General features: G+C 39.3%; 1 protein-coding gene across 1 annotated transcript in view; it reads right to left on the bottom strand.

The window, feature by feature from the left end:
* Positions 1–21096, bottom strand: part of LOC311291727 (uncharacterized protein) — a 76075-nt gene that overhangs the window by 15621 nt on the left and 39358 nt on the right. The window lies entirely within an intron of this gene.

Genomic DNA, 21096 nt, shown 5'->3' with positions numbered 1-21096 from the left:
TCATGCCGCAATGCATGATGGGAGCCATTAATGACTTGTGATTGGTGGCAGCCACTGCAACATGCTTTATTATTGTCACCATTGTTGAGATTCACAGGCTGATTATTGATGTCTGTGTTTCTAAATAAATTCATTTGAAAGTGTTTTGATCAGAACAATGTTTATTAAATATTTTGGATTATAAGAAAAATACTGACCATCATGCTGTAGAATCACAAAGCTGCTGCTAACAAGTTAAACCAAACTATCTCAGTAAGTTTCATTTTTCAGATCACAGAATGATTATGTCAAAATATAACCAACACTTTCAGATCACACTTTTCTTTGTTCATTTGACTGTTATAAATCAATAACAGCAGACAAACAAAATTTAAAGTGAATGTATAAGGGTCAAGAGCCCAACTAAAGCAAACAATGATCGCCATAACTATGGCTTGCAATATGTGATTTTCTCCTTCAGTGATTCTGCTTGTTATCATCAGGTGTCTTCAATAATGTTCAATCATCACTAAATTAATCATTTAATTATCTCATTAACTTTAACATTGATTCAGTGTTACTTATAACACTCTATGAGTGTGGATTATATAAACACAGAGCAGTGTTTATTTAACACTAGGGATTTTGCTGTGTAGACACCTGACTTTCAAATGAAAGATTGGTATCTTAGAGCAGTGTTCTTCAACCCTGCTCCTGAAGGACCCCCCAACACTGCACGTTTTCTTTGTCTCCCTAATCAAACACACCTGATTCAGTTCATCAGCTCATTATCACATGGGTTAATGAGCTGATGAGTTGAATCAGGTGTTTGATTAGGGAGACAAAGAAAACGTGCAGTGTTGGGGGTCCTTCAGGAGCAGGGTTGAAGAATACTGTCTTATAGCACACCCAGGATCCTAACCGACGATGACGACTTAACAGAGCAGCCATCAAGTATTAGACAATATTCTAGATTATTACATGAGGACGTTTTTTTGTCCAATAATTAGAATCTCTGTTTTTTCAGAATTACGTATAGGAAGTTGCTAGTCATCCAGTTACCTTTCAGTCGAGAACGTCAGACGTAGTCAACGTCGACTGAATGGGATCACGCATAGGGAGCCTGTCTTCTTCGTACTACTATTTAATCTAGCCAATTCAACATTGGCGTGCGTGATTACTAGCCTGGTAATACCAAACTCTGCTACTTCGCTTTGCTTCGTAGACAGAGTCTGGAATGGCATAATAGAGAAGTGTTTTCTCTCTCGCGGGGGGCGCTTGTCTGAAGTTTAAAATCATTGGTTACCCGTAAGCCAATCACATAACGTTTGGTTATGGCGTGTGTTATGCGCATGCTCAGCCGCATCTAACTTCCACTGTAAACACATGTATGATGCGAAAACAAAACCATCGAGCGAAATACCGGAGTGAACATGGCTGTGCGCAACTTTTGCAGATTATGTGAAGTAAAAATCAACGCATCCACGGTACAATCAGCGTCTACGTCACGGCTCTCAGCCCGCCCTCTGTTCGTTGATTGGCCCGGCTGTTTTCAGGCCGGAGGCAAACGGAAAGCTATTACGCTGTATCAGACTGACTACAGAAGCGAAATGAAATTGAGCGGAAGTAAGAAGTCTGACGTAGTCAGGCTACGTGATTACATGCTCCGCCCCGCAGTGCGGGTATAAACACGGAAGTGGACGCATGCACCAGTTGCCTTTCGCTTTGGAGCCGATCGAGTCTCTGATGAGTTAATACTGTTTATACAGCAGTTTATACAGCAAGCGAGTGTGTCGGTGTTCTTGCGGGAAGACCTCCCAGTGTCGATGTTTCTACAGCGCAAGTGCAGTGGTGATCGCGAGCTTCTTGAGCTCTCAACTGCTGTTTTAACAGCATCAAATTTCTGTTAGTTTGTTTGACGGTTGGTTAGAGGGCGAGAAGTGAGTGCTTCACTGTTTCAATTCGCTGATTCAGTGTTGCCGCAGTCATTCCCTGTGTGCTCCGGCACTGGTGATGGTTCCATTTCCTAAAAGAGCAACACGGGTGTGAGTGCGTCTTTTTCAAGATGCCATTCCATCCGTGCGTTTCTGGGTGCGGTAAGGCTCTATCCCCCTCTGATGGTCACGAGGGTTGTATCGCGTGTTTGGGCTTACACCACGCTGAGACAGCTCTCGTGGATGAGTCATGTTCCCATTGTGGGAATATGACCATCTCAGTGTTGAGATCGAGACTCACCTTCGCCAAAAGCGTGGGTGTCGTCCCCACCTCTGGGCCCCACCCTTGTGTCTCCTCTGGGTTACCTTCCCAGAGAAGACCTAGGGTGCCATCCGAGCTGGGTGATCTGAGGATTACAGTGAGGGGCAATCCGCCCGGTAAATCCCTGTGGATCCCTCATTCCTCTTTCGCACCGCAACCGGTGGAGCTTCCAGATGAGCGCGCTGGTCCCTCTGTAGTGGACCGACCAGTAGTTTCATTTGGGGCTCCAGAGGATAGAATGTCTATCGCAGCATTGGAAGGGGAGCTGGCCTCTGGAGATGACGACTCGGCTGCACTGCCTCCCTCTGGGATAGAGCCCTGCATTTCAGCCCAAGCCCGACGGGCCCCGACTTATTTACGCCCCTAGGGCCGGGCTTCGGGCCAATTTTCACATCATAGTTCACATGCGGGCCGGGCCTCGGGCTTTTTTTGTGTTATCCTTCTTTTTATATTTTTAGACATTAATTAGTTGACGTCGACGATAGAAAAACAAACAGAAAGACATTTCATAACCTCATAACTTTCATAATCTTACACTGACATATGACTGACATGAAAATCTCACGCACGCACACAGAAGGTTTCCCATCAGCGCGACCCACGATTCACCTCATGTGCAAATACTGGAGAATATTAAGAGAAAAATCGCAGATGGCCAACTTAAAACGCAGCGGGAAGAGTGATAGAAGATAGGAGGACTGGGTTAAAATCTCCTGTGGATGCTATTCTTTTTCCACGATGCTCTCTAATGGCGCTTTTCCACTGCATGGTACGGCACGGTTCGGCTTGGTACGGTTCGACTCGGCGTGGAACGGTTCGGCTCGCTTCGCTTTTCCACTGCGTGGTACGACTCGACTCCGTATGGCACGGTTCGGTTCGCTTTAGCTCGGTTGCTTTTCCATTGCAGTTAGTACCGCTTCAAACTGGGTGGGACTGATCGTTAGTTGCCGCCTCTACTGCCATGACATCATCGTAAACGCGCCACATTTCAAACGCACAACACAGGGGATGGTGCTCTTGATTCTCGGCATGTGGATGTTTTTAAATTAAATTAAACGTTCTGGTTTACTATATGGAAGGAAAATTCTTACCGTGTAATTAAACGTTGCATTCATATTCTGGGCTCATCTGATTTTTTGTACATAGCATAGCCTACTTTGTTATGATTTTAGTATCATAATGATTAATAAATGCACGCACAATTATCCATGAACTTGATTTGAACAAATGCCTTTCAACTTGTGTGTGCAAAATTCAGAATTAAATGAATGTGCAGCAATCTTTACAAATAGAGAGTCTAGGCCTAATGTACTGTTTTAAACTATAGCCTACTGCCATTAAAAAAGCGCATTTAGTTAATGTTATGTTATTTTTTTCCATCTGCCTATGAAAAGTGAACAGCACGAGTAGAGAGACATGGAGCGAGTCAGACATAATTTTGACCACTTCATTAAGTTTTGTTTTGTAGAAAGCCTTTCTTTAAAGGGAATTTCGTTTTGTATAAATTGTATCTTAATTTTAATAATTTTTTCATCAAACAATTGCCTGGATTGAATAAATAAGATGCAAAATAGACAATTTAACCATTGAGGCGCCCGAGCGGTCACTTGCATTGTACGTTAACTGGAGAGCATCTCATCCTCAAATACACAAAGCTTGAAATGTCTTTAAACGAAATAATTCAAAACAAAAAGAAATAGGCTACTCTCTTATGTAATCCATTATGTGCATTTCTCTCTATAGGCGCGTTTACTACGAATATGGCGATCGTCAACTTAATCTTTGCCATGCACAGACACTGACAGAAAACACTATTTTATAAATAAAAATCAGTGCACGCGTTTTAATAAAATTAAAACTTTAATTGTGATTATTAAAATAATTGAATATTAAATATTTTGTGGCCAAGTTTTGCTCATTTATTAATAGTATATATATAGGCTATATATAGGCCTAATTTTATTAAATTGAACAAGCACAAAATTCAGCATTCAATCAAATATTCAAAAAGACTTAATAATAATGTTATTTCAACATAATATCTCGTTATTTCGACATAATGTGCGTGCAACAAGCAAGATGTGCGTTTGTAAATCCGGGGACGCGTGCACTGATTTTTATTTATAAAATAGTGTTTTCTGTCAGTGTCTGGCAAAGATGAAGTTGACAATCGCCATATTCGTAGTAAACGCGCCTATAGAGAGAAAAAACATTATTATTAAGTCTTTTTGAATATTTGATTGAATTCTGAATTTTGCGCTTGTTCAATTTAATAAAATTAAAACTTTAATTGTGATCATTAAAATAATTGAATATTAAATATTTTGTGGCCAAGTTTTGCTCATTTATTAATAATGTATATATATATATATACACATATGTGTGTGTGTGCCCTCAGCACATGCGTTAAAAATTATCCGGCGCCGCCCCTGACTGCAAGAAACAGTTTGCAAGAAACTTTTTAACTGCAAGACACTACAGCGTTGGCTGTTGTCTACTGGCTATTTAAATCTAGCGGGTTTGTCTCGTGCATGGTCTCGTGTCGCAAATACAATGACACTGGTAGTGACGATTCTGTCTGACCAATCAGTGATCTTCAGTGTTTTCACGTCACATTTTAGTATCGGTACGGTACGCTTGGAACCTCAACAGAGGTGGTACCATTTAAAGCGAGCCGAAGCGAGCCGTACCATACCGTACCATGCAGTGGAAATGCGCCATAAGTGAGCCGTACCGAACCGAGCCGTACCGTACCATGCAGTGGAAAAGCGCCATAAGAGACTGTTCTAACTTTTCGTTTGATTGGGCTTTATTTTCGTTTAACTGTTGGAAATACTGATGTTTTTCATTTGATTGGACTTTATTTTCGTTTAACTGTTGGAAACTACTGGAAAAAAGAATGGCCATGTTCTGTGGTGCATTTTTGAGGTAAGATAACCGGCAAGTTTGTTTTTAATTTATTTTATTTTATTTGTTTAGATTGTGGCTGTTGCTCATTTCGTTTGCGAGCCCTGTTGTGAGCAGCCTGAGCCTGCCTCAGTATTTCAAAAATGTTGTTTTACTCACTGTGGTTTATTAAACTTACTGTCTGTGTGATATGCTTGAAGTGTTTTAGGCTATATCTATGAATTTTATTGTAGCCAAGTAAACGTATTAGCGTTGATTTGAGAGGCTAAACTGATCACATGTTTTACTCGCTGTCGGCTTGGCTGCTTGGTCGTCATTTAAAAAAAAAAATGCTCCAAACATTTGTCTAAATTAACTTAATAAAGAAATGAAAAGAAACATAACTAACAAAACTGACCTATATTAATGGCTGCAAATAGGGCAGGCTGCTGCTGTGTAATGAAGAAAAAAAGAAGAAAAAAAAGAAAAAAAAACCCGGGCCCGGGTCGGACTCGGGCTGATAATTCTGATGAGTTGTCGGACACGGGTCGGGCTAGGGCCTGAGTGTCTCGGGCCAGGGCCGGGCTCGGGCCTAGATTTGAGGCCCGTGCAGGGCTCTACTCTGGGAGACCAGCGTTGCCCGAGGCGGATCCAGAAATGTCAGCTATGCTGAAAAAGGCTGCCGAGGCGGTAGGGCTCACGTGGAACCCTCCACCATGTCCCGAACCGTCTCGTTTGGATGATTGGTTTCTCGGGGCAGGCCGAGCTGGTTCTGAGCCCACCGCCCCGGTACCTTTCTTTCCTGAAGTGCATGAGGAGCTTACTAAGGCATGGACGGCACCTTTCTCTGCCAGAAACCGCCTAAGTAGCTCCTCCCCCCTCACTACCCTTGATGGGGGAGCGGTTAAGGGTTATGAGGCTATCCCTCCGGTGGAGCGGTCTGTCGCGATGCAACTGTGTCCGACGGCCGCTGCCTCATGGAAAGGTGATCCTCGTCACCCCTCTAAGGCCTGTAAGTTCTCGTCTGCTCTCGTGGGCAAGGCTTACAAAGCCTGTGGGAAAGCCGCTTCCTCTCTGCATGCCATGGCGTTGCTTCAGGTCCACCAGGCCCAGGCACTCATGAACATGCACAAGGGTAGTCTGGACCGTGCCCTCCGGGCAAGATCGGTTCAGCGATGTCCACCCTTGTGGTCCAGGAGCACCATCTCTGTCTCAACCTGGCTGATATGAGAGAAGCGGACATGGTTCGGTTCCTGGACTCTCCCATTTCACAGGTTGGGTTATTCAGTTAACTTCTCATTCGACGCGGTGGAGAATTTTGCCCAACAGTTCTCTGCCGCCCAGCACATCCGGCACATCCTGCCCCGGCGGCCTTCACCCGTCCTCCGGTGGCAGATCCTCCGCCTGCCCGTCGCCGAGGGCGTCCATCTGCGGGCGCCTCCGCTCCCGTCGGATCATCGCAGCAGCCTCCACCCAGGTCTCGACGTGGAGCCGGCCACAGAAGGCCTGCCCAGCCTACTCCAGGTGCTGCCAAGCCAGGTGGTAAGCGACAGTGGAAACGTTGAACCTGGATGGGCTACCCAGGGATGGGGTTGTTGCTCTGGAAGTGGCTACTGATCCTAGTTTTTTGTAATGTTTGTGTCTGTTCTGCCGCTGGCCCCTGTAAAAATGGGCGGTACTCACATTTAAAAAAAAAGAGCAAACTTCCCTATTCCTGGGTCCCAAGAGGACCAGTCTGGTGGTGTGTGACCCCTTATAGCCTTACGCCCCTCAGCCTCCTCTTGGTCGCCAGCTGGCAGCTTGCTACGTTCGAGGACCCGGTCATCTGCCTTCTCACGCATCACCTGCCGCCCAGTGGAAGTAGGTAAGTGTTGCACTGCACACTCACATCCACTTCGCTGCTCCACCTCGGGTACGTCTGTGGTCTTCTGGGCCTGGGCCTGGTTCGTAGAAGCAGAAGGAGCTTCCCAACCAGTCCCGTCCAGACTGTGACCGTCAGACTCGGCTATGCGATTCATTGTCGCTCGGCTCCGCTCAAGCTCAGTGATAGTCATCACACTACGTCTTGAGCAGATATGCTCCTGAAAATTCAATGATATTCATCACACCTAGTGTTGAGCAGTGCTTCTGTCTTGCGCGCGCATGTTGCTGTCCTACTGGCGAAGGACGTGATATAGCCACTTCCTCCAGCCGATATGAAGGCCAGTTTTTACAAACTCGTTCTTCATGTACTCAGTATGTGGTGGGTCATGACCATCTTGGCCCTGTGTCACTTTCTCTTGAAAGCCTCTCCCTTTCTATGAAAGCCTCCGTCCAAGTTACTACACAGAGTGGCAGTTTTAAGCCCCGCCCCCAAGCTTGGTCTGCAGCGTTTGACCTGAATGACATGTACTTCAGATCTCTAACCTTCCGCACCACAGGCCATCCTGCGCATTGCGTTTGAGGGTTCGAAGTATCAGTACAGAGTCCTACCCTTCGAGTGCTCCATAGCCAGTTGGGTCCTCAGGTCAACTGGGAGAGAGTTATCTCGCCCACTGGCTGAGCATCTCTTTTCCAGTATGGAGATGGACTCGGTCTGTCTGGTCAGTGCTAATTCAGAAGTGAGAAAGGGTCCCACTGAAAGAATTTTTCAGAGGCTCCTGAGGCATATGGCAGATGCAGCCACTTGGCTTCCTCCGTATGAAGACCGCTTCAGCACTGGCTTAAGCGCGAGTCCCGAGGTGACCGTGGCAGAGCAGCACGTCCTGTGTGACAACAGATCACCCCGGCCTGCTGCCAAACCCTCAGCCTGTGTCCGAGGGGCCATGTATAAAGGGCATGCTTTAACGGAGGCCTGGGCAACACTGCATTGGTGTTCATTACCTCGAGTTGTTGCAGTTCCCTTCGCGGTTTTACGTTACTGAACTAAAGTTGACGGTAAAAAACTGGCAGCTGGTTGCAAGTGCTTTACCGTAAAAAACACAGTAGTAATATTTTAGGTTTTATGGCACTGAACTTATTAAAAATATAATATTACACATTTGTATTACAAACTTACTTGTCATAAAAGTTATTATTGAGAATTACCAGAGGTTTAGACTTTGATGTTTTATTGAAAATAAATGTCACCATTATGGAGATCAGTGTTTGCTTTAGTGTGGCTCTTTACCAGAGGTGGGAAATCCAGGGGTCAAGGAGGAAAAGTCCTGCCATATATTTATTCCACCCATGAACTCAGTCAGCTGATTTCACTAATTAGTTCTATCTCCTGTCTGAATTAGCAAATCCAGGTGATTGGAACAAAATACTGAGGAGGACTTTTACTTTCTGAACCTGGACTTTACACCTCTGCATAGCAATGCCACATGTCAGCCAAGAGCAAAGAAATAAACCAGAACTGGACCTTATCGTAGCCACAAAATCTGTGTATATTAAATATGGAGTAATTTCAGCCACAGCCTCAGATGAAATCAACTGAAGAGAAAAGAAGACGTTAAATCTGTGAAGATCTCAGCAGAGGAGGATTAAACAACTCCACAAACAGCATTACCAGCTTCACTTATTACTAACCAAACTGACTTTATTTCTGTCAGATGTCTACAGAAGTTTTATTGAGAATTAACAGGGATTTAACTCTGTGTTTCATGTGAAGTCACCATGACAGTGATCAGTGTTTCCATTAGTTGGGCTCTTAACTCTTAATTAATCATTTGTTTTTTTTTGGGGGGCCGCTGTGATAGTGTGTGTGTCAAACACATTTGCAGCAGTAAAGAAAGCTAAAGTGAAATCAGATCAGGTGATGATGGTTTCCTGTTGATGTGTTTTATAGTCATCATGAAACAGACTGATTCACTGAGGTTTTTTATAATCGAACAATTATGTTGTTCCACTAATATATTCACATCACAAACCCTGTGTTCCTGCAGCATGAGATCCAACAATATAACAATCGGTTTAAATCTTTAAACAAACATGAAACAAAAAAAACTTGGACTATGCTGACACACACAGATATCAACAATCAGCGTATGAATCTCAACAATGGTGACAATCACAAATATTCAGATAAACAGATTAATTCAGAACATCTCTGAAAAGCTACTAATTCACAACAAAAACAACAGCAAAAAATAAAAGCAAATATTTAGAATCAAACAAAATTATAGGACAATTCAGCTGCATAATGCAGCAAAGTACTTTTGATTGTCACCATTGTTGATGTCTGTATGTATATCATAAACTAACTTTTTCATGTTCATGTTCGTTAACGTCTTCTAACTTATTGTTATAATATTGCTGGATCTCATGCTGCAGCAACACAGGGTTTGTGTTGTGAAAAAAATATTAATGTGACAACATAATTGTTCAACTATAAAAAAACTCAGTGAATCAGTCTATTTCATGATGATTATAGAACCATCAACAGGAAACCATCATCACCTGATCTCATTTCACTTTAGCTTCCTTTGCTGCTGCAAATGTGTTTGACAAACACACTATCACAGCAGCCAAAAAAAGACAAAAGATATAATAAGAGTTAAGAGCCCAACTAATGGAAACACTAATCACTGTTATGGTGACTTCACATGAAACACATTAGAGTTAAACCTCTGTTAATTCTCAATAAAACTTTTGTAGACGTCTGACAGAAATAAAGTCAGTCTGGTTAGAAATAAGTGAAGCTGGTAATCCTGTTTGTGGAGTTGTTTAATCCTCCTCTGCTGAGATCTTCACAGATTTAATGTCTTCTTTTCTCTTCAGTTGATTTCATCTAAGGCTGTGGCTGAAATTACTATTTTTTTGACTACGATAAGGTCCAGTTCTGGTTTATTTCTTTGTTCTTGGCTGACATGTGGCATTGCTATGCAGAGGTGTAAAGTCCAGGTTCAGAAAGTAAAAGTCCTCCTCAGTATTTTGTTCCAATCACCTGGATTTGCTAATTCAGCACTGTAAACCCAGATTTTGTTTCTAATTAAACTTACGAATAATCATTACTTATTCTTTTATGTTTAGTAAAAACCTGCTATCATTACTAAACAACATTAGTTGTGTGCACTATTTAGCTGAAAGATTCATTGCACTAATCATGTTAAGCTGAGATAACTCGCTATGTTAAGCTTCTGTAAGGGAGGGGCGTGGCCTATTTAAACAGGTGACAGTGCGCAGAGTGCGTAATTTAAAGTTTGAACCGAAGAGTCGAACATTACCAGCTTAACTTTTTACTAAACAGACTGACTTTATTTCTGTCAGACGTCTACAAAAGATCTTGTTGAGAATCAACAGAGGTTTAGATGTTGATTATTTATTGTTTCATTTGTAGTCACCATGATGGTGAAAGGTGTTGGCTTTAGTTGGGCTCTTGCCTTTGATATTTAAACATTATATTTTCTCTGGCTGCTATAACTGTGAGTTTAAAAGGCACAATAGTAATAGCAAAAAGCTAAGAGTAAAATGATCAATTAATTATAACTGCCTATTGATGCTGTTATCAATAGGGATTATAAGTCACTAAAGTCAGTAGCACTTGACTTTTCCTGTGATTTTACAGCAGGAAATCCAACAGAGTTGTATATGAATCTCAACATTGGTGCTGAGTACCCAATAGTAAACCTATTATCCTAAACAGTGTAAATACAACATAACATGTTTAGTTTCAGCTTGTGTAAAAGGTTAGGGTTATATGTTAATACAACTCAACATGTTTAGTTTCAGCTTGTGTAAAAGGTTAGGGTTCCATGTTAATACAACTCGACATGTTTAGTTTCTGCTTGTGTAAAAACTAAAGTGGTATAAGGCAACGGGTTTCCTTGCGATTTGCGAGTAAAGTCAACTAATTCGAGTTAAGAGTGAGACAGGAGAGAGAACTAATTAGTGAAATAAGCTGACTGAGTTCATGGGTGGAATAAACATATGGCAGGACTTTTACTCTTTGGCCCCTGGATTTCCCACCTCTGGTCTTGACCCTTGACTTTCCAACTTTAGATTTCCTCTGACTGCTTTAACTGTGTGTTTATAAAACACATTCATTATGGCATGAAAATCAGAGAGAAAATATCATCAGGTGCTGCTGGCTATTTATTGATGATAGTCATCATGTAGTGGTATGATTTACTGATCTCATAAAGGATTTTGTCTTTCATTGTATGAGTAATATTTACTACTACTATATTTTACATTATTGAGTATAATAGCTCTGTAACGCTACTGAATACAAGCCAGCAGCAAACAGATAATCTGAAAAACTTTAAAAACACATGGTATTCAAATGGTTTTGGACAATTAAATGTATTTGACCAACACAGACATCAATAATCAGTGTATGAATCTCAACAACGGTGACAACCAACAAAATAATCAGATAAAACTCTGAACATCACAAAACAAGCTACTAAAAAGTTGCAACAAAAACAACAGCAAAAATAAAAGCAGATAATAATAATAAAAGAAAATACAAAGGCAATTCAGCATAATTTATTCACGCTGCAATGCATGCTGGGAGATATTGATGAGTTTTGATTGATGGCTCCCATCATGCTCTGCACATGCACATGCACTCAGAGGTGGGAAATCCAGGGGCCAAAGAGTAAAAGTCCTGCCATATGTTTATTCCACCCATGAACTCAGTCAGCTGATTTCACTAATTAGTTCTGTCTCCTGTCTGAATTAGCAAATCCAGGTGATTGGAACAAAATACTGAGGAGGACTTTTACTTTCTGAACCTGGACTTTACACCTCTGCATAGCAATGCCACATGTCAGCCAAGAGCAAAGAAATAAACCAGAACTGGACCTTATCGTAGCCACAAAATCTGTGTATATTAAATATGGAGTAATTTCAGCCAAAGCCTCAGATGAAATCCACTGAAGAGAAAAGAAGACATTAAATCTGTGAAGATCTCAGCAGAGAAGGATTAAACAACTCCACAAACAGCATTACCAGCTTCACTTATTACTAACCAGATTTACCTTATTTCTGTCAGACGTCTACAAAAGGTTTTATTGAGAATTAACAGGGGTTTAACTCTAATGCAGGGGTGCCCAACTCTGCTCCTGCCGATCGACTGTCCTGCACAGTAGGGCTGGGCGATTTAAATCGCGATATTGTTATGCGCATCTCATCAGTAATGCCGGTTCCTTGATTAGTAGTAAATCACCATCACCTGCTTTCAGATGGAGCGGCATTTACTACAAAGAGCCGTAGTTAACTGACAAGCTGAGCCAAATCACATCAATATCGCGGACGTATCGCCAGCGATTTTTAATGCGATATGGCTCAGCTTGTCAGTTAACTACGGCTCTTTGTACACAGCAAAACCTCCAGTGTTAAATTAACACCCCTGGGAGTGTATGAGTCCACACTCAAGAGTGTTTAAGTTAATGAGATAACTAAGTGATTAATTTAGTGATGATTGAGCATTATTGAAGACACCTGATGTTAACAAGTAGAATCGCTGAAGGAGAAAATCGCAAATTGTAAGTTACCATTATTGTGATGGGTAGTTGCTTTAGTTGGTCTCTGACCCTTTCATGTGTTTGCTACTTTAGATTTTGTTTGACGGTTGTATCTGAGTTAAAACTGCCAGTTGAACAAAGACTAAAAAGTGATCTGTGTTGGATATATTATGACAATCATCATTTGAACTTGATCACTGAGCTCATTAAGATTCTTCTTTCTGAATTCGATTCATGTTGTTGGTTAAAGCATAACTGTGAATCTAAATAAATGGCCAGAATTTTTGATATAATATAAAGGATTTCTTAAAAGTTTTTAAAAGAAAAATCATTATTGTAGGCACACACAGATGTCAAGATTCAGTCTATGCATCTCAACAATGGTGAGGAGCAGAATATTCAATTAGGAAAAGTAAAATTACATAGACAATTCAGATCATAATTTATTCATACCGCAATGCATGATGGGAGCCATTAATGAGTTGTGATTGGTGGCAGCCACTGCAACATGCTTTATTATTGTCACCATTGTTGAGATTCACAGGCTGATTATTGATGTTTGTGTTTTAAATGAATATGTCTGAACATCTTTTTGATCAGATCAATGTTTATTAAATATTTTGAATTATAAGTAAAGTCCTGATAATCATAGGCTGAAGAATCACAAAACTGCTGCTAACAAGTTAAACCAAACTATCTTAATATGTTTCATTTTTCAGATCACAGTATGATTATGTCAAAAAATAACCATCACTATAAGATAACATTTTCCTTTGTTCATTTAACTGTTATAAATCAATAACAGCAGACAAACAACAGTAAATATAAAAGTAAACATATAATGGTCTAGAGCCCAACTAAAGCAAACACCCATCACCTTAATGGTAACTTACAATTTGTGATTTTCTCCTTCAGCGATTCTGCTTGTTAACATCAGGTGTCTTCAATAATGCTCAATCATCACTAAATTAATCACTTAATTATCTCCTCAGCCCCAAATGCCGCTTCATCTGAAAGCAGGTGATGGTGATTTACTACTAATCAAGGAACCGGCTTTACTGACGAGCTGCGCATATCAATATCGCGATTTAAATCGCCCAGCCCTACTGCACAGTTAATTGGTTGCTACAGGTGTGTTTGATTAGGGTTGGAGATGACCTGTGCAGGACAGTCGATCGGCAGGAGCAGGGTTGGGCACCCCTGCTCTAATGTGTTTCATTTGAAGTCACCATATCAGTGATTAGTGTTTCCATTAGTTGGGCTCTTAACTCTTAATATATAAATGAGATCAGGTGATGATGGTTTCCTGTTGATGGATTTATAATCATCATGAAATAGCCTGATTCACTGAGGTATTTTAAAGGCAGGGTAGGTAGGATTTATTAAAAATTAAAGATCCAAATTTGTTAAAACTTTCTATATATATCAATACATAATTAAAATGTAAGAACTCTGAAAAAAAGAGTATAAAAATCAAGTGACTCTAGACCGTTTAATCTGTATTAAACACAGCTCATTATTTCGATTCGGGACGAATCAAAGGATTGGCTTAGGCGACTGTCACTCTCTCGCAACCATGGCAACCACCCTTTTGCCACACAGCACCTGCCCACTTGCGCGCGACCGTTTGATTTGAGGAGTGCGAGAGGCACGGAACCTGATCACACCTCCGTCCAGTAGATGGCGGTAATGCACTATGTTTGCAAGCTGCCAATAAAATCTATCGAAGAAGAAGAAGAAGGCACTGAACCTAGGAATACCAAAACAATGGCAGAGAAAGAGCAATCTAAATTTACAGTACCGGCATATGCAGTTAGTGAAGGCAAACCAGGCAAAAAAATGCCCCTTCCCCTCCGCTTGTCTCAGGTAAATAATGCGTCCTCTAGCTCAGCGGTCGGAGTCGCGCATTCATGTGTTTTGGGGGCGTGGCTTTGGAAGAAGCACAGAAATGAGGGGGTGGAGTGAATGGAAATAATGAGATGTCTTTAAAACAGTCGTGAGAGGTCTACAGACACTCGATTTTGATACTTTCTTTTTCAGAGTACTTACATTTTAATTATGTATTGATATGTACATAAAGTTTAAACAAATTTGAAAAATAAAATTTTTAGACCATTTCTACCTACCCTGCCTTTAATCTAACAATTATGGTGTTCCACTAATATATTCACATCACAATCCCTGTGTTACTGCAGCATGAGATCCAGCAATATAACAATCATTTTAAATCTTTTAACAAACATGAAATTAAAAGTTGGTCTGTGCTGACACACACAGATTTCAACAATCAGCGTATGAATCTCAACAATGGTGACAATCACAAATATTTAGATAAACAGCATAATTCAAAAGCTACTAATTCACAACAAAAACAACAGCAAAAAATAAAAGCAAATATTTAGAATCAAACAAAATTATAGGACAATTCAGCTTTTTTATTCATGTTGCAATGCATGCCGGGAGTTTTGTACTATGCTGGTACCCAGCATGCATTGCAGCGAGGTACTTTTGATTGTCACCATTGTTGATATCTGTGTGTGTCATATTAAACTGATTTTTTCGTGTTCATGTCTTCTAACTTATTGTTATAATATTGCTGGATCTCATACTGCAGTAACACAGGGTTTGTGTTGTGAAAAAAATATTAGTGTGACAACTTAATTGTTAGATTAAAATACCTCAGTGAATCAGTCTTTTTCATGATGATTATAAATCCATCAACAGGTAACCATCATCACCCTGATCTCATTTCACTTTAGCTTTCTTTGCTGCTACAAATGTGTTTAACAAACACACTGTCACAGCAGACAAGAGATATAACAAGAGTTAAGAGCCCAACTAATGGAAACACTAATCACTGTTATGGTGACTTCAAGTGAAACACATTAGAGTTAAACCTCTGTTAATTCTCAATAAAACGTTTGTAGACGTCAGACAGAAATAAAGTCAGTCTGGTTAGTAATAAGTGAAGCTGTTAATGCTGTTTGTGGAGTTGTTTAATCCTCCTCTGCTGAGATCTTCACAGATTTAATGTCTTCTTTTCTCTTCAGTTGATTTCATCTAAGGCTGTGTCTGAAATTACTTCATATTTAATATTAGGGATGGGCGATATATCGCACGATATTGTTATGCGCATCTCGTCAGTAAAGCCGGTTCCCTTGATTAGTAGTAAATCACCATCACCTGCTTTCAGATGGAGCGGTGTTAAATTAACACTCCTGGGGCTGGGAGTGTATATGAGTCCACACTCAAGAGTGTTAAAGTTAATGAGATAATTAAGTGATTAATTAAGTGACTATTGAGCATTATTGAAAATACCTGATGTTAACAAGCAGAATCACTGAAGGAGAAAATCACAAATTGTAAGTTACCATTAAGGTGATGGGTGTTTGCTTTAGTTGGGCTCTAGACCATTATATGTTTACTTTAATTTTTACTGTTGATTGTCTGCAGTTATTGATTTCTAACAGTTAAATGAACAAAGTAAAATGTGATCTGATATTGTTGGTTATGTTTTAACATAATCATGCTGTGATCTGAAAAAGGAAACTTATTGAGATAGTTTGGTTTAACTTGTTAGCAGCAGTTTTGTGATTTTTCAGGCTATGATTATCAGTACTTATAATTCAAAATATTTAATAAACATTGTTCTGATCAATAGATAATCAGATTACTTCATTTAAAACACAGACATCAATAATCAGCCTGTGAATCTCAACAATGGTGACAATAATAAAGCATGTTGCAGTGGATGCCACCAATCACAACTCATTAATGGCTCCCATCATGCATTGCGGTATGAATAAATTATGATCTGAATTGTCTATGTAATTTACTTTTCCTAATTGAATATTCTGCTCATCACCATTGTTGAGATGCATAGACTGAATCTTGACGTCTGTGTGTGCCTAAAAGAATGATTTTTTTTAAAAACAACTTTTAAGAAATCCTTTATTATATAAAAAATTATGGGCATTTATGCAGATACACAGTTATGCTTTAACCAACAACATAAATCGAAGTCAGAAAGAAGGATCTTAATGAGTTCAGTGATCAAGTTCAAATGATGAATGATATAATATAACCAACATCATCAGGCAACTCTTTTCTTTGTTCAACTGGCGGTTATAACTCAGATACAACAACCAAACAATATCTAAAGTAAACATATAATGGTCTAGACGCCAACTAAAGCAAACACCCATCACCTTAATGGTAACTTACAATTTGTGATTTTCTCCTTCAGTGATTCTGCTTGTTAACATCAGGTGTCTTCAATAATGTTCAATCATCACTAAATTAATCACTTAATTATCTCCTCAGCCCTAAATGCCGCTCCATCTGAAAGCAGGTGATGGTGATTTACTACTAAATCAAGGAACCGGCTTTACTGACGAGATGCGCATAACAATATCGCGATTTAAATCGCCCAGCCCTACTGACATGTGGCATTGCTATGCAGAGGTGTAAAGTCCAGGTTCAGAAAGTAAAAGTCCTCCTCAGTATTTTGTTCCATTCACCTGGATTTGCTAATTCAGACAGGAGAGAGAACTAATTAGTGAAATCAGCTGACTGAGTTCATGGGTGGAATAAACATATGGCAGGACTTCTACTCATTGGGCCCTGGATTTCCCACCTCTGCATGCACTGCACTTTTATCATCACCGTTGATGAGATTCATACACTGATTCTTGATGTCTGTGTGTCTGAACAATACAGTAGTTCTAACCTTTATTATGCACAATGTTTTAAAAAAAAAATCCTGATTATCACAATACTTATGTATTGCAACAGCAATTAATAACCCATATAATCAAAGATAAGACTCTATATACGAGCTCAGTAAATCAGGCCTCTCTATGATGATTATGTCATCTTCAACACATAACCAACATCACCTTAATCATTTTCTCTCTGATTTTCTTGCCATAACCAACATGTTTTATAAACACAGAGATACAACATCCAGAGAAATACTAATGCTAAAAATGTAAGTGGAAATGTAAATGTAAATGGATTAGCTAATTAGCAGTTCTTCAGTAGGTAGAACTTATTAGTGAAATCTGCTGTGTGAGTTCATGGGTGGAATAAACATATGGCAGGACTTTTACTTGCTGACCCCTGGACTATACACCTCTGATTAAATCAAATACTGCTTCAGTGTTACTTTAACACCCTGCTGGTGGTTCCCATATGAACACTGAGTGATGTTAATTTAACACCTGGGATTTTACTGTGCACTCAATGGGTCTCATTCATGAAACATTCGTAAATATACAAGTACATATGTGAGTGATTTGCGCGTAAAGAGACCTTCCCGAAAACTCTTCTCCTGATTCACAAATACTTCGTAAACGTCAGATGTGATAGTGAAATGTGTGTGTGGTAATGAATTCCAATCAGTCGTAAATGGGACGCGCGTGCACGCTCATTCTCAATTACCATAAATCCCGCCCATTAAATCCGACTGACAACTATTTATGGGCATCATATTATGACACGAAACGAAGGATTTCAACATGTCTTCTCAAAAGCGAATGAAGAAGAGAAATTTCTCAAATGCAGAAATTGAAGTTTTATTATCAGAAGTTCATTCAAAACGCCACATTTTATTTTCAAGCGTACATAGTGGCGTATCAGGTCCTAAAAAAAAGGATTCGAACAGTCCCAGAAGTGAAAAGAAAATGGTTCGACATGAAGCTTGGCTGCACTGTTTTGTGATTAAAGTGTTCCGTTTGCAGTAGGGCTGGGCGATATATATCGTGAGATTGTTATGCGCATCTTTTCAGTAAAGCCGGTTCCTTGATTAGTAGTAAATCACTATCAGCTGCTTTCAGATGGAGCGCATTTACTACAAAGAACCGTAGTTAACTGACAAGCTGAGCCATATCGCATTAATATCGCGGACGTATCGCCAGCGATAATTAATGCGATATGGCTCAGCTTGTCAGTTAACTACGGCTCTTTGTACACAGCAAAAACTCCAGTGTTAAATTAACACTCCTGGGAGTGTATGAGTCCACACTCAAGAGTGTTTAAGTTAATGAGATAATTAAGTGATTAATTTAGTGATGATTGAACATTATTGAAGACACCTGATGTTAACAAGCAGAATCACTGAAGGAGAAAATCTCAAATTGTAAGTTACCGTTATGACGATCAATGGTTGCTTTAGTTGGGCTCTAGACCCATATATTATTAACTTTAGATTTTGTTTGTCTGTTGTTTCTGAATTATAATCACCAGTTGAACAAAGAAAAAAGTGATCTGATGGTGTTGGTTATATTATGACAAACATCATTTGAACTTGATCACTGAACTCATTAAAATCCTTCTTTCTGACTTCGATTTATGTTGTTGGTTAGTGAATCTGCATAAATGCCCAGAATTTTTGATATAATATAAAGGATTTCTTAAAAGTTGTTTTAAAAAAAACAAATCATTCTTTTAGACACACACAGATGTCAAGATTCAGTCTATGCATCTCAACAATGGTGAGGAGCAGAACATTCAATTAGGAAAAGTAAATTACATAGACAATTCAGATCATAATTTATTCATACCGCAATGCATGATGGGAGCCATTAATGAGTTGTGATTGGTGGTAGCCACTGCAACATGCTTTATTATTGTCACCATTGTTGAGATTCACAGGCTGATTATTGATGTCTGTGTTTTAAATGATTTTTTTTTTTAATGGCTTTTTATCCGAACAATGTTTATTAAATATTTAGAATTATAAGTAAAATACTGATAATCATAGGCCGAAGAATCACTAAACTGCTGCTAACAAGTTAAACCAAACTATCTCAATAAGCTATCTCTGGCCTTTATCAGATCACAGTATGATTATGCCAAAACATAACCAACACTATAAGATAACATTTTACTTTGTTCATGTAACTGTTATAAATCAATAACAGCAGACAAACAACAGTAAATATTAAAGTAAACATATAATGGTCTAGAGCCCAACTAAAGCAAACACCCATCACCTTAATGGTAACTTACAATTTGTGATTTTCTTCTTCAGTGATTCTGCTTGTTAACATCAGGTGTCTTCAATAATGCTCAATCATCACTAAATTAATCACGTAATTATCTCCTCAGCCCTAAATGCCACTCCATCTGAAAGCAGGTGATGGTGATTTACTACTAATCAAGGAACCGGCTTTACTGACGAGATGCGCATAACAATCTCACGATATATATCGCCCAGCCCTAGTTTGCAGATGCTATTACTGGCTCTCATAATAAAACTAAAAAGAAAAACCGTATGTAATTATTATATATAATATTTTTAGTAGGGATGGGCGATATATCGCACGATATTGTTATGCGCATCTCATCAGTAAAGCCGGTTCCTTGATTAGTCGTAAATCGCCTTCACCTGCTTTCAGATGGAGTGGCATTTACTACAAAGAGCCGTAGTTAACTGACAAGCTGAGCCATATCGCATTAATATCGCGGACGTATCGCCAGCAATAATTAATGCGATATGGCTCAGCTTGTCAGTTAACTACGGCTCTTTGTACACAGCAAAAATTCCAGTGTTAAATTAACACTCCTGGGAGTGTATGAGTCCACACTCAAGAGTGTTTAAGTTAATGAGATAATTAAGTGATTAATTTAGTGATGATTGAACATTATTGAAGACACCTGATGCTAACAAGCAGAATCACTGAAGGAGAAAATCACAAATTGTAAGTTACCATTAAGGTGATGGGTGTTTGCTTTAGTTGGGCTCTAGACCATTATATGTTTCCTTTTATATTTTGTTTGGTTGTTGTATCTGAATTGTAACTGATGTCTGATGATGTTGGTTATATTATAACATTCATCATTTGAACTTGATCACTGAACTCATTAAGATCCTTCTTTCTGATGTAGATTTATGTTGTTGGTTAAAGCATAACTGTGAATCTGCATAAATGCCCAGAATTTTTGATATAATATAAAGGATTTCTTAAAAGTTGTTTAAAAAAAAAAATCATTCTTTTAGGCACACACAGATGTCAAGATTCAGTCTATGCATCTCAACAATGGTGAGGAGCAGAATATTCAATTAGGAAAAGTAAATTACATAGACAATTCAGATCATAATTTATTCATACCGCAATGCATGATGGGAGCCATTAATGAGTTGTGATTGGTGGCAGCCACTGCAACATGCTTTATTATTGTCACCATTGTTGAGATTCACAGGCTGATTATTAATGTCTGTGTTTTAAATGAAGTAATCTGAATATCTATTGATCAGAACAATGTTTATTAAATATATTGAATTATAAGTAAAGTACTGATAATCATAGGCTAAAGAATCACAAATCTGCAGCTAACAAGTTAAACCAAACTATCTCAATAAGTCTCCTTTTTCAGATCACAGCATGATTATGTCAAAACATAACCAAGACTATCAGATCACATTTAACTTTGTTCATTTAACTGTTATAAATCAATAACAGCAGACAAACAACAGTAAAAATTAAAGTAAACATATAATGGTCTAGAGCCCAACTAAAGCAAACACCCATCACCTTAATGG

The sequence above is a fragment of the Rutilus rutilus genome (genome assembly GCF_951802725.1).
Source record: "Rutilus rutilus genome assembly, chromosome: 1".
Taxonomy (NCBI): Eukaryota; Metazoa; Chordata; class Actinopteri; order Cypriniformes; family Leuciscidae; genus Rutilus; species Rutilus rutilus.
The sequence above is the reverse complement of the archived record's forward strand: the minus strand, read 5'-3'. Positions and strand labels throughout refer to the sequence as shown.